The 12,047-nt window shown below is 47.8% G+C and overlaps 1 protein-coding gene across 1 annotated transcript in view; it reads right to left on the bottom strand.

Annotated features, from left to right (window-relative positions):
- Nucleotides 1–12,042, bottom strand: part of LOC141272981 (uncharacterized) — a 57,123-nt gene extending 45,081 nt beyond the window's left edge. Inside the window, exon 1 of the mRNA XM_073684276.1 lies at nucleotides 11,970–12,042. The gene's annotated coding sequence lies outside the window, so the exon portion shown is untranslated. The remainder of the gene's footprint in view (nucleotides 1–11,969) is intronic.
- Nucleotides 12,043–12,047: the final 5 nt, after the last annotated feature.

Raw genomic sequence — 12,047 nt, forward strand, 5'->3', positions numbered from 1 at the left:
CCCTGATATCGCTGTAGAAGTTGTTCGATCTGCCTTACTTGTCCAGCAGAAAACTCAGTTAGGTTAGCTTCCATTTCTTCCAGGAGGTGGCGTCCAGCCAACTTTTCTCTTCCACGTTCCTGGCTATTGATGGACACCTCTAGGGTCCATGGTTTTCCTTCCACAGGTGCCAGCCCTATAGCGTCAGCTCTAGTAAGGGCCTCCGGCATTACGCACACTCGCGCCACCTCTTGTCGGGGCAACAACTGTAAACTGGTGCCACTTAAATTGATGCAGCGCACGGGTACTCGACTGTGCCGCACGTTGGCCAGAGTTCGAGCAATCAGGAGTCCAGAGGGCGCTTCTTCTCCCTCCATTGGTTCAACTTGAATGTCCACGCCCTCTAAGGACACATGTGCCAGCACCGGCAAAGTGAGTACAGTCTGTCCCACCGGCAGTGTCATTGTGGCTTCGGGCAGTATCGATACCTTACCAAGGTACTGGGAGGTAGTGGGCAACTTTTGAATCTGACTGACCGGCACGAGGTGCTGGAACACTCTCTTGTTAGCTGGGTCTCGAGTGGCGCGGGTCCAGTTGTTTTTGCTACAGCCCTCAGCCAGGAGCTGTCCGACTTCTTTCAGCACATTCATGCCCAGGGTTACAATGGGCCCATCGCCTCCGGGCCCGGTGGTCAGTACAATCCCTTTTCGACCGAGGTCCTTTCCACATGCCCGCACGGACATCCATACTACTCCCGCTACTGGGATAGGTAGTTGATTAGCCGCCACCAGTTTGACAGTGGGTTCCTGGCAGGAACGAGCGACTTCAGGAAAGTGACTTTGGAAGTACGTCTCAGGCATAGTGGTCACTTGAGACCCGGTGTCCATCAAACAGCGGATCCGCTGCCCACTGAATTCAGCCCAGATAATGGACCTCTCGGAGACCATGTCTTCAGAGCTCCCTCTTCTACTCTCTGAAGCTCGAGACCCCACGGTATGCTCCACAACCGTGGGGCATTTTAGTTTAAAGACTGTCCCCTCCTCCTCCTTTCTCGGTTGGGACAGTCTTTGGAGATATGCCCCCTACCTCCGCAGGTCCAGCACTCCGGTCCTCGTTCTGCAGATAGGTCGGGTACATGTCGTGCTGGGGCCGGATAGGAACGTCTTTCTCGTTCTGGTCTCCGTCCGCGTTGAGCAGTACGGTCCGTCGGCAAGGGGGCAGTAGGAGTCTTCCTAATAGAATTCAGCTCACCCCGAATGTCTCGAATTTCCTGACGTATTTACCGTACCCAATCAGGCTCTTGGTTGGTGAATCCAGGATCAATTGCCTCTTGACTTCTAACTGTGACTTTGAGAACAGGAACTTCTCTCTCCAGGACTCTAGCTTCAGCCCCTACCTCCAGGAAGCCCATATCAGGGCTCAATCGCAGCCACTCCTTCAGGATCTGCCTCAGGGAAGGGTCTTTCAAGCCAGCAATCAGTTGATCACGCAACACCTCATCCAATGGTCCCAGTCCTCGGTTCCCATCTCGAGTTTTCTTAGTGATATGGGCCGTCACTTCCTGTAATGCATTAAAATACTGATTTACTGTCTCATTTTCCCCTTGGACCCGCTGAAACAACCGTAAGCGCAAGTGTCCCAAATCTGTATTGTCACCGTGCATGTCCTCTAGAATTTTTATCACTTTATCCACGGTGTCACGGTCCCCAGGTACATCACAGTCTGTCGGGCCTCTCCATCAAGGGTTAGGAGGGCCAGCTCCGCCTGGGCTAGAGGGTCAAGGGGATACATACGTAGCATACTTCTCAGTCTTTCTGCCCAGTCTCAAAGTGACATGCCATCCCCTGTAAACTTGGGTAGATGGCTGAGCATAGCCCCCAGGGGTAAATGGCTCCGGCCGGACCCAGCCACAGACTGATCCGCCATCTCTGCGTCTGAATGTTGCATCCTGCCGACTACGCCAAATGTAATGCAGGTGCTGGAATGCAACGCACAGAGACACAAGGCGAGAACAGTCAGAGATGTTTGTAAACAGTTTTATACAACAGGTATACTGAAACAAGGGATTAGCAACAAGGGTAAAGAACAGTGGTTTGAAATATCAGAAAAATACGAAATTTCTCAAAGTAAGGCGCAGTCTCTTAAAATAAGGCGCAATCTCTTAAAATAAGGCGCAGTCTCTTAAAGTAAGGTGATGCCCTCAAGCATGAGAGACACCACACAAGTTCTTTAACCGTGAATTTGGCCCTAGCGGGGGTCACCGGTTATTCCCGCTAAGCCGTGAGTCTCTTTCCGGATGAATTCAATTAAATCACGTTGTGCTACTTTAGCCCCAACCGTTCCACTCCCAACCTGAGTACTTAAACCCAATTGTCCCCGATACCGTGGGTGAGCAGTGGAAGTGACGGCCCTGCTCACGTATGCAGCTCCTCTCTGCTTGGCCGTTGGAGGCAGTCTCTCGAGCCTTGGATAGGGGGGTCCAGGCCTCGTCTGTCGGCGGCCGATGTCGGGTTCCGCGAACTCACTCAGCACCGCGATCAGGTTCCTAGTATCCTCAGCAGGCACAGCACTCGAGTCACAACTGTGAGGGATCCGGAGCTCTTTTACCGGTGCCCGGCTGGAGCACCTCTCAGGCCTCTGGATTTGGCCTGTCACGCGGGGTTTCTCAGGACGCAGGGAGCATGTCTGCTCCTCTCTGCTGCTTGGCGCCAAAGACCCCTCAGGTTTGGCGCGCTGGCCTCTTATCTCTCTGAACTCCTTCCTGGAAGTCACCTGATCGGGTCCAGCGTCTGAATCTGCCCTCCCTGCAACTTCCCTTGTATATTTTGGTTCCGCTTGACTGCCTCTGGCCAGTAGATGGCAGTCTTGCTCCATCCTTGAAACCTCATGTTGAAGTTCTTTTACAAGCTTTCTTGCTCGTTCTACATCTGTGTAGGGACCCCTACTGTTTTCCATCTATACATTCTGGCCTGGGACAACTTATAAAGTCCAATACCATCTATGCGCTGATGATTTACCTCCCTGGCCCAGAATCCCAGAGTGTCTGTTTGCCATATCCTCCATCTCCTCACGCTTTCTAAATTCAACGTGGACAAATCTGAACTCATCATCTTTCCTCCATCCCACTGAATTCCCCTACCTGATCTATTTATCACAATAAATGTCATTTCGCTTTCCCCTATAGCGGAAGTCTGCTGCCTTGGAGTAACCCTGACTGCCTTTTCCTTCAAAGAGCAAGTGACGACACAGGTTCTAATCTTAATTAGCTAGACATCTAGATTTGTTAGGCCAAGAGAAACACACTATTGTGTTTGTGTTGACCTTTGATTGTGTGTGTTTCTTTGGTGGGTCAAGAAGGATAGACTAGTATTTGTATAACCCTGATTATTGACTTCTCTTGGTCTGTGAACAATGATGTAAGTTACTATGCTAATTGCATATTGTACTAAGCCAGCTAGTTGTTGATTTACAAGAGCAGGGTGATACCAACTATGTAAATTGCTTAAATGCTCAAACAATGAGACCTGAGCCCTGCACCTTTCTCCCTGACCTGTGAATGATGACCTGAGCCACAGAAAAATATAAAAAGGGATTTCTATTGTGCTGCAAGGAGACTCAAAGATTCAGAGAGACTGTTGAGGACAGCAGTTTGATAGCATGGCTCCATCCAGAGAGACACAGATTTGGATTTTACAGGATTCCAGCCTAAGGGCACATGGCCCCGGCTGGAAGGATACAGATCTGCTCCACTGACCATCAGAGAACCTATGGATACATTTGTGGAAACCAGGTTGGGACAATGAGGTCACCTGGCCCCATAGATATGTTATTTGGGGTTGCCAGATGGGACCCTCCAGTCGTCTGGAACCCATGGAAACTCTGAGAAGCCAGGGTGGGGCCCCCCCGGGTCTCCTGGCTTTGTACCTCAATGGACTGTCAGCTTCCTAAGCTTGCCGCTACCTCCTCTCTGTGGGGGCCTACCAAAAGCAGGGGGCCACTGGTTGAGGTAGTTGCCCCTGGAAATCCCAAAGTCGCAGCTGCTCTATTCCTGGCGGGCCAGCAGATGGATGAGAGTGTGTAATTTTGCACCATCTTGGGTATTTGCTGGGACTGTTCTATCTGTTTATTGTCTGGTGGTTCATTAAAATATTTCCACATTGTTTTACACTCCACCTGTGTAGTCTGAATAGTATTACGCCCACGGAAGACCCTGGGTCTTCACACAGCACATCCAAACCCTTACCCACCTCTTGCCGCCCCCAACTCAAAAATATGTCCAGAATCCGTCCTTTCCTAAACCCTGAATCTACTCATATGCTAGTGCCCTCAACACCCGCCTCAGCTATTGCAATATACTCCTCTGTGGCCTTCCTGCTAACACTCTGGCACCTCTCCAGTCTGTCCTTAACTCTACTACCCAACTACTTCTCTCCTCTACTCCTCCGTTTCTCTGTAATAAGAAGCAATGAAATCCCTAAAGAGACCTTGCAGGATGTACCATTAACCCCTTTATCCACGAGGGTGGTTTGCATGATAATGGCCAGACCAATTTTTACAGTTCTGACCAGTCACTTTGAGGAAATAACTCTGGAACGCGGTACTTTTTTTTACTTTTACACTATGTCCCACTATGGGACTTTCACTTTTGGCAGACTGATCGCTTATATAGCATAGAGATGCAGCAGCAGCATCTCTATGCTATACAGCCTGTCAGTGCTGCAAGCAGAAGTTATTTTGATCACGCACTGCGCATGATCAAAGTAACTTCCTGCCTCCCGGTGACCCGAATGTCATCATGATGACATCGGGCCACCATGACAACCACTGGGACCCGGCAGAGACAGCGCGGGACGCCGGAGAAGAGGTAAGTAAGCGGCGCTTACTTCCCCTTGCTCCCGAAATGCTGCGATCGGCTTCAATCTCAGCATTTCAGGGGTTAATGTGCTGGGAGCGGTGCGGGACCACTCCTAGCACATAGTACCGGATGTCAGCTGTGACAATCAGCTGACACCCAGTGGCGGCGATCGCCACACACAGGCGGTGTGATCACATTGTGTGTAATAGTACATACCTGGTCCAATAGCCCAGGGCACAGGGAGGTACTATTACTGACAATGTCAGAAAGGGGTTAGTAAGGAGAGACTGCAATCTGTTGGCCAGGCAAAATCAAGTGGCACCAAATTGCACCAGAAAAATTGCAGGGGGAGCGAGTTCTGGTGCCGGACGTGGTCAAGTGTCATGCATGACAGAATTTTGGGATATAAAAGCCCTGCGCACCAAATTGTAGGGGGTTCTGGTGCTAAGAGAGCACAAGGTGCAGATGTACACAGGAGAAGATGCTGCAGCCAGAGTGACAGGCTGCTGCAATGCCCGGTGAGACTCAGAGCTCAGACTGCGCCGGTCACAACCTAGACCTGCATCCTATGCTGGTCAAGCCTCGTAGACTGGACGTCGCCTATCAGGAGCCAAGGCCCAGTCCTTTACGCCCCAAGCCCAAGAGACTTCCGCCGGCGGTCAAGCCAAGAACACTCGCGAGGAGACTGCGCCAGGAGAGGCATGCCTGCGATCGCGGACAGACAACGTGAATGAACAGGGCTGTCCATTCCAGCTATAACCTATGGTACCAGAGTCGGCTGGGATTAGGACAGCAGATTTGGAGGGGCCGGTTGGTGTGTGGAAGGCTCAACATGGTTTAATAGGCTACGCCAGAGAGAGACTTGCAGCCTTGTGGGAAAACCCAGTGACCCCCGTTAGGCCAGAGCTGCAGAAGGAACTCACGTGGTGACTCCCACAAATAGGTGTTAAAGGAACATTAACGTTATATAGTAACATACATAGTAACATAGTTTTTAAGGTTGAAGGAAGACTAAGTCCATCTAGTTCAACCCATAGCCTAACATGTTGATCCAGAGGAAGGCAAAAAAAACATGTGGCAAACACTAAGCTCCACATTGGGGAAAAAAATTCCTTCCCGACTCCATACGACAATCAGACTAGTTCCCTGGATCAACGCCCTATCAAGGAATCTAGTATTTATAACCTGTAATATTATACTTTTCAAGAAAGGCATCCATGCCCTTCTTAAATTTTAACAGTGAATCACTCATTACAACATCATGTGGCAGAGAGCTCCATAGTGTCATTGCTCTTACAGTAAAGAATCCGCGTCTGTGATTATGATTAAACCTTCTTTCCTCCAGATGTAGAAGATGCCCCCTTGTCCCCGTCTCAGGCCTCAGAGTGAAAGGCTTATAGTGAAATTCCAAGCTTATTGTTCTTCGTTTCATTGTTTATTTGCCTACTTACTAACACAAATTGTTCAGAGTTACTTTAAATTACTGTAAAATTACTACTGAATTTAAATAGATTTTTATCGATCACTGACTGTTGTTGCCTTGTGATATCTGTGCGTTGCATCCAGACACCTGCATTACATCCAGGGCTGTGGAGTCGGAGTTGGAATCAGAGTCGGTATAAAATGGACTGACCAGGGGCGTACATAGGAATCATGGGGCCCCATAGTAGAAGTTCCAATTGCCCCCCCCCCCCCCCCAAAAAAATGTAAATAATTGTCAGGATCACAGAAGAGCAGATCTCACAACTTTCCAGCCTTTACATAGTAATTTTCCTCCTGCGGAAGCCCTAGATTCCTTTTTCATGGCCCCATAAAGTGTGATGCCAGCAAAAGTGCCCCCCAAACACAGTATGATACCCCCATGGTGAATTCCTCCACATTCACAGTATAATGACCCTACTGTACCCCAACTCAACTCCCAAGGCAAAGTATGGTGACCCCAACACAGTATGATCCCCCAACTGTGACCCCCACACAGCTCTCCATGCAGTGTAATGAGCCTACATACAATATAATGGCCCCCAGACCTCTCCACTCTCCACAGAGTATAATGCACTCGCGATGGTCCTCCACACAGTATAATGCACTCGCCATGGTCCTCCACACAGTATAATGCACTCGCCATGGTCCTCCACACAGTATAAAGACACTCGCCATGGTCCTCCACACAGTATAAAGACACTCGCCATGGTCCTCCACACAGTATAAAGACACTCGCCATGGTCCTCCACACAGTATAAAGACACTCGCCATGGTCCTCCACACAGTATAAAGACACTCGCCATGGTCCTCCACACAGTATAAAGACACTCGCCATGGTCCTCCACACAGTATAAAGACACTCGCCATGGTCCTCCACACAGTATAAAGACACTCGCCATGGTCCTCCACACAGTATAAAGACACTCGCCATGGTCCTCCACGCAGTATAAAGACACTCGCCATGGTCCTCCACGCAGTATAATGCACTCCCCATGGTCCTGTACGCAGTATAATGCACTCCCCATGGTCCTGTACGCAGTATAATGCACTCCCCATGGTCCTGTACGCAGTATAATGCAGCCCCCCATAGGGTAAAATGCAGCCCCCCCCCCCCACCACCACCATAGGGTAAAATGCAGCTCCCCCCCCCCCTCCATAGGGTAAAATGCAGGCGCCAGTCCTCCAGTTTTATCAGTACTCACTGATTTCTAAATAAATAAATACATACTTATGCTGTATGCCCACTATGCGTTTTTCAAGCGTTTATGCTGTGGAATTTGCGCAGTGTAAACGCTTGCGAAACGCTTGGTAACCGGTCCCCCATGGTCCCCAATGACAAGCCGCAATGTCAATGCCCATGCTGTGGATTTTTCCGCAAGGTTTATGCTGCGCTCAAAAATCTGCAGCATGTCCATTAATTTTGTGGACACGCAGCGTAATCGCCGCCATTGACTTGCATTGAATCACATAATATCCGCGTCAGTACATTTGTACACACGGATTATATGCGTTTCTATGTGCGGATGGTACCCGAGTCTGGAGGAGAGGAGACTCTCATCCAGACCCGGGTATCATAGAAACTGTCACATGATGCTCCTTCCTCCATCATTCCTATCAACCAGGGCCGACTCCAAGTTTTCGTGGGCCCCGGGCGAAAGAGTCTCAGTGGCTCCTTTAATACATACCATTCATGATGCACAGATACAGCGGAGAAATATAGGTATACAACACAAGGCTCAGCCTGTCCCCTCATCCTTCACATATGCAAACACACACAGTACGCAGACATGCACGCACAGTACGCAGACATGCACGCACAGTACGCAGACATGCGCACACACACACACACGGTACGTAGACGCGCGCGCACACGGTACGCGGACGCGCGCGCACACGGTACGCGGACGCGCTCGCACACGGTACGCGGACGCGCTCGCACACGGTATACACACAGTACAGACCAAAAGTTTGGACACACCTCATTTAAAGATTTTTCTGTATTTTCATGACTTTGAAAATTGTACATTCACACTGAAGGCATCAAAACTATGAATTAACACATGTGGAATTATATACTTAACAAAAAAGTGTGAAACAAATGAAAATATGTCTTATATTCTAGATTCTTCAAAGTTGCCACCTTTTGCTTTGTTGACTGCTTTGCACACTCTTGGCATTCTCTTGATGAGCTTCAAGAGGTAGTCACCGGAAATGGTTTTCACTTCACAGGTGTGCCCTGTCAGGTTTAATAAGTGGGATTTCTTGCCTTATAAATGGGGTTGGGGTCATCAGTTGTGTTGTGCAGTAGTCAGGTGGATACACAGCTGATAGTCCTACTGAATAGACAGTTAGAATTTGTATTATGGCAAGAAAAAGCAGCTATGTAAAGAAAAATGAGTGGCCATCATTACTTTAAGAAATGAAGGTCAGTCAGTCCGAAAAATTGGGCAAACGTTGAATGTGTCCCCAAGTGCAGTTGCAAAAACCATCAAGCGCTACAAAGAAACTGGCTCACATGAGGACCGCCCCAGCAAAGGAAGACCAAGAGTCACCTCTGCTTCTGAGGATAAGTTTATCCGAGTCACCAGCCTCAGAAATCGCAGGTTAACAGCAGCTCAGATTAGAGATCAGGTCAATGCCACACAGAGTTCTAGCAGCAGACACATCTCTTCAACAACTGTTAAGAGGAGACTTTGTGCAGCAGGCCTTCATGGGAAAATAGCTGCTAGGAAACCATTGCTAAGAATAGGCAACAAGCAGAAGAGACTTGTTTGGGCTAAAGAACACAAGGAATGGACATTAGACCAGTGGAAATCTGTGCTTTGGTCTGATGAGTCCAAATTTGAGATCTTTGTTTCCAACCACCGTGTCTTTGTGCGACGCAGAAAACGTGAACGGATGGACTCTACATGCCTGGTTCCCACCGTGAAGCATGGAGGAGGAGGTGTGATGGTGTGGGGGGGCTTTGCTGGTGACACTGTTTGGGATTTATTTAAAATTAAAGACATACTGAACCAGCATGGCTACCACTGCATATTGCAGCGGCCTGCTGTTCCATCCCGTTTGCGTTTAGTTGGACCATCATTTATTTTTCAACAGGACAATGACCCCAAACACACCTCCAGGCTGTGTAAGGGCTATTTGACCAAGAAGGAGAGTGATGGGGGGCTAAGCCAGATGACCTGGGCTCCACAGTCACCAGACCAGAACCCAATCGAGATGGTTTGGGGTGAGCTGGACCGCAGAGTGAAGGCAAAAGGGCCAACAAGTGCTAAGCATCTCTGGGAACTCCTTCAAGATTGTTGGAAGACCATTTCCGGTGACTACCTCTTGAAGCTCATCTAGAGAATGTCAAGAGTGTGCAAAGCAGTCATCAAAGCAAAAGGTGGCTACTTTGAAGAACCTAGAATATAAGACATATTTTCAGTTGTTTCACACTTTGTTGTTAAGTATATAATTCCACATGTGTTAATTCATAGTTTTGATGCCTTCAGTGTGAATGTACAATTTTCAAAGTCATGAAAATACAGAAAAATCTTTAAATGAGAAGATGTGTCCAAACTTTTGGTCTGTACTAATTATATATATAATATATATATATATACATATACATATATACATACACACACACACACACACACACACACACAGTCATACACACTGACATACACACAAGACACATTAGAAATATATTTAATATGGGGGTTGGGGTATCTGGTGACAAGCCTCATTCACCTGCCCCTTGGCCTGTGTCCGGTCCAGCTGTGCAGGGCCGCCGGCTTGTCTGCTGGCCATCACAGGCCCTGGACCATCAGAGGGACCCACTCGCCGTCGTGGCCCACACTGCTTCCCCAGCATCTCCGCAGGGAGGACCTCCGGCGGTGTTTGATAGCCAGAACTTCATCGGGGCCCCCCTCCTGCACCCCCCGCTCCATCGGCGCTACTTAATTGCCGGAACTTCATCAGGAACCCTCCTTCATCGGGGCCCCCCTTCTGCACCCCACGCTCCACTGCTTGATTGCCGCCGCCGCCCGCCGGCACGGGCCTTAACACGTCCGATTCTCCACCACATTCGGAACTTTCACAAGGAACTTGAAAACCCATCTCTTCAAGAAAGCTACAGCCAGCAATGACAACGCTGCCTCCTCACCACCACCAGAGCTGCTGCAATCCCCCAAACCTACTGTCTCCTTCCCCATTATCCTATAGACTGTAACCTGCAAAGACAGGGTCCTCTCCTTTCTTTTACAGTCTGTCATTGTTAGTTTGTTCACCGTATTTTATATTTGTATTTTGTATGTACCGAAACTCATTCTCATGTACAGCACCATGGGATCAATGGATATTTTTTTCTTTATATAAAAAGTTCAAATCAGACCTCTTCACCACCATTCAAAAGAAATATTAGAAATATACACGTATGTGATATCACCTCATGTATAAAAGTCTGATCTTCAGTCATAATATAAGAGTAATTAAGCCAATCAGTAAACGCCGTAACAAGAAAGAGAAGAATGGAAACATCAGAACTGCAGCAACTCTACAATAAGAAACAATCAAAACGTTTTATCTGCTCCCAAACGGTATGAATAAAAGCATCAGCTCAGGGGGCAAAAAACAACCCCTCACAGCCCGATCCACCGATGAATGCGAACGCCACGGGTCTCTGACACAATGCAGGCGCATTGCTGTATATAGCACGAGAGGTCGGAGGATCACAGGTTCAGGTCCCCTAAGGGGACTAACAAATACCGTGAAAAAAAGTGAAAAAAAAAATAAATTATACATATATAAAAAAGTTCAAATCACCCCCTTTTCGTCATTAAAAATTAAGAAATAAAAAACTGTAAAAATACAGATATTTGGTATCAGTGTGTCCATAAAAGTCCCGTCTATCAATATATAAAATTATTAATCTGATCAGTAAACGGCGTAACGGGGGAAAAAAAAGTCGAAATCTCAGAATTGTGGGTTTTTTGGCAGCCAGAACATAAGAAAATGTAATAAGAGGCGATGAGAACATGGCGACTGCCCCAAAGAGACCCCAATAAAAGCATCGAGTCAGGGGGCAAAAAACAAACCGAAATCATTACGGTTCCTAGAAAATGGCGAGGCAAGCATCTTTTTTTAAAAAAAAAAAAAAAAAAGTGAATTTTTTTAAATTACTTAAATAAAATATAATCTCTACATGTTTGGTGTCTGTGCACTCGTACTGACCTGGAGAATCAGATTACCGGGTCAGTTTTACCATATAGAGAAAATGGTAACTAAAAAAAAACAAAAAATAAACTATTTTTGCTATCTCACCGCACTTGGATTTTTTTGTTTGGGGGGACGGGGGTCACATTTTCACTGTATTTAGTATTTTTCTCCCATTTTCCAGCACATTCATGGTAAAATGGACGATGCAAATCAAATGTCCAACACGTCCCGCAAAAAAAGCAAAAACCTTATACAGCGATGGACGGAAAAATACAAAAGATACGGAAGACGAGGAGGAAAGACTGAGAGGAGCGAAGACAAAGATTGTCATGTCAGGAAAGGGTTAAAAGCTACAACTGATCCCGCAAAGAAAACCTTCAGCGTCTTTCAGCCCAAAACCGGCCCCAAAGGGGTTAATGAGCCGGAGCTGAGGAGACACACACGCACATACCTGCACGGTAAACGCTAGACTGCAGGGCAGCGTCTAGATTGGAGTTGGTTTCTGGAGGGGGAGGAGTGATTTCATTGT

This window comes from Phyllobates terribilis, unplaced genomic scaffold (assembly GCF_046119375.1).
Source record: "Phyllobates terribilis strain yellow unplaced genomic scaffold, ASM4611937v1 Scaffold_1__5_contigs__length_1240528914, whole genome shotgun sequence".
NCBI classification, from domain to species: Eukaryota; Metazoa; Chordata; class Amphibia; order Anura; family Dendrobatidae; genus Phyllobates; species Phyllobates terribilis.